The sequence below is a fragment of the Orbicella faveolata genome, unplaced genomic scaffold (assembly GCF_042242905.1).
Source record: "Orbicella faveolata isolate gen_17 unplaced genomic scaffold, um_ofav_v1 contig_4, whole genome shotgun sequence".
In the NCBI taxonomy this organism is placed as follows: domain Eukaryota; kingdom Metazoa; phylum Cnidaria; class Anthozoa; order Scleractinia; family Merulinidae; genus Orbicella; species Orbicella faveolata.
Genome location: NW_028301569.1, coordinates 8,080,336 through 8,083,550, shown reverse-complemented (window position 1 = coordinate 8,083,550; position 3,215 = coordinate 8,080,336).

The window sequence follows — 3,215 nt, the reverse complement described above, 5'->3', positions numbered from 1 at the left end:
CCTAAATACCAGAGCCCTGTGGGAGAGCTGCGCGGGTGCTTTCTGTATTATTTAAAATATGTTGCTGTTTGTTCTTTAAGGATTATTAATTTACGTCGTTTAAGTGTCACAGTTAACAAGCAAGGGTCTTAACAAAGTAAATAAAGGCCATTAGATTTAAAAATTCAGCAATCCAAACTGAAGGTGATTTGGCACCGCTTTCGGGATTTGTGGAAAATTGGCCAAAATTGGTCAAAATCCAAATTAAAAGCTTCTTTGCATATCAATAGGAGTCTATTATGTTAATTCTAATTGAGCCAGTTGTTTCTAAAACTCACGAATAATAGATGTTATTAGCGCCCGAGTGGTTTCAACGCTGGCTATGTAGTTCTTCGTGGGCTCAACGAAAGTCTGTAAAAAACATTTTGTGGTTCAATTTTGGCACTCTAGTCTGGCTGTTCGGTTGAAAGATTTGGCCCGTACAGCTCCTTAATAAATGATTATCTTATATCGCCTTGCGCCAACAAGGGAGAATTGTACACTAAACCATTCGCTTTTTTCCCCTCATCAGTTTGAAAACGTGTTAAAAATGGCGTCAAAAGCAGTATTTCCAATGATAAATTCAGCCCGCGTAAATCCGGGGAACGCCCATATAACAAGAAGATCTGTTAGATCTTAAAACCGCGCTTTTAAAATTTAACTGTTTTCTTAGCACTACAGTCGCAACGCAGTGCACATTCGAAAGTAATCCTTGATGATTCATTGATTACTGTAGACATCACATCACTTGATCAACACAGACTGTACTATTGCACCATCAGTCGTAGCCGTTGCGAAATCTCTGATGACGTAATAGTGTTAATCTGGAACTTTCTTTGGGATATGTATGGGCATGAAGATACGAACACTATTAACAACAGCTTTCTTTCTTAAGAGTCAAGTTTAAATTTAATTTTTTCCTTGAGTAAAGGGCTAGCAAAGAAGTCACACGAGTCACATAATTCAAGAATTGCGTTATCGACGGCTATCTTTAGTACGGTGGTTATTTCCCTACCAATGACGTAATCATTGCATGTCCTGACATGTTCTTTGCTTGGCTTGCAAATATTTCATTTTCCATCCGATCTATGAACTCGCTGCGATGAAAGAGGCAAAGAATTTACTTCATTTGCCTAAAACCACAAGAAATACTCGCAAACTTGCAAATAAATTGATGACCGTCGCTTCTGGCGAAATAAACTTCCAAAGTAAACACGATCTTATTAGTCACGTAGCGAAAGTGAAAGCTGCAACGTCAACGCATTCCATGGCTGACGTAATACCTTTTTTTAGCGTATTTATTATTCTCTTTGAATCCAACGCTTCGATAAAACCAAAAGAAAATATATTTTACCCACAACAAAGGAAACAATGTCCGTAAAATTATCCGTGTATTAATGTTTTAACAGCTTCTGGCGGAAAAAACATCACACGTTGCGTGACTCGGAATTTGGCCGAGCGGAGGTCTGCGTCTGGTCACCGACAAAAAAAAAAAAAATAAACCACGGGTAAACCTAGAACCGCGCTCGGCCCATGGCCGCGCGGTTAAAAAGGACCGGGGTGTCCGTCGTACGCTTCAGGGGTTTAAAAAAGCAATCTTGGTACCTCCCCTAGGTCTACCACTGCCTTAGTGACCTTAGTTAAAGTCCTTACATAAGTTATCAGGCGCTAACGCTAAAATCTTCAGCTCCAAAAACTCGTACCCTGCATCTTTTCTTACTTGTGGTTGGCTTCACGGAAAAGGTATATGAAGAGTACGAGAGTTGATCCCCATATAGAGGTCAAAGGCAATCCCTCTCAAGTTATATTTAGATAACCCCCGGCTTCAGAAATCCTAGGGGATCTAGAGATTAGCCAATCCTGTGACGCAAGTTTAATCACGTGGACAGCTCAAGCGGCTTTAGGGTGGACCATTTGAATTTTTAGGGAGGGGAGGGGTCTGGTCATTTTGGAAAAAAATATATTGCAAGCATGCTAGTACCAAAACAAATTCATGTACGTTCAGTGAGCCCAATAAAGCATGTTGTAGGGAGAAAAATTATCATGCATAGACATGTCCCGAGAAAAAATTCCTAGTACATGAGAGAATTAAAAAAAAAACATTCATTGCTATACCAACTCCCCCCTCGATCCCCTCCCTCAAAAGTCAAACTGTTCTCTCCTTAACATGCACTTTCTTCCTTGCTAAACTTACCAGATTAAATCGCCGTTTGTTGCACTCTTAGCGGAGGCACCCAATGTACTCGACGAGTTGTGGGCCCGAAAGGAAACTTCACCAAAACATGGTGCATCTATAAACAATTTGTAAACTGCAGCAGCATCGAAAGATAATCTGAAAAGAAAAAAATGTATAAAATATTGCAAACGAGTCCGAGAAGGGAATTGGATACGCGCGCTATCAAACAAAATTTGACAGGTAGACCTTCGTGTTTGTTACTCTAGAGAAAATAACATAGGTACGGTTTGTTTAGTAACCATTTCAAAAGAACTTTTAAATGTCATCTTACACCGCAAACACAGGGCAACTAACACCCCCAATGTCATGAAATTTTAAGCGTAGTCACATTTCCCAACAACAAACCACGTAACATAACGAGGGGGACTGAAAAAATAAAGTGAAATAGTGGAAAATCTTCACATATAATCCCTTGAGACTCACCGTTGTCTTGGTGCGGCTGTGCATTCTGACAGCGGATGAGTCTAGCATTTTCTTCACTGACTAAATGAAAATTCAGTTTCAGAGCGAAACATTATCGCACACTAAAGATATCTACGTTATGCAAATTTCAAAATCAACCAACTTCCAACCTGACATGGCAATTAAATTTGACCGACGCGATTTGCTAAAAGAAAACAAATTGGCACATTTCTTACTTGAATATCTCAAACCACATATTAAGATTTTTATTTAAATTCAGATCAAGTGATTTGCCTCACACCTCAATTCTAATACGTGTGCTCGAGTTCAAGTAGATTTTATATTCTAAATTCTATATTTCTGTTCTCTTGTTTCTACAGTGAAAGTGGCAAAATATAACTGTATCGGACTGCTAAAACGAACCACTACGAATCACTTCTCAATAATTTGGTTATTTCAAGGCCTCTGGTACTTAATATGTACAGAAAGGACGCAACCGAGTAATTACGTTTGCATCTTCCGAGCTCAAGTCGGTTTTAAATTAAATTTTGAGACTGCA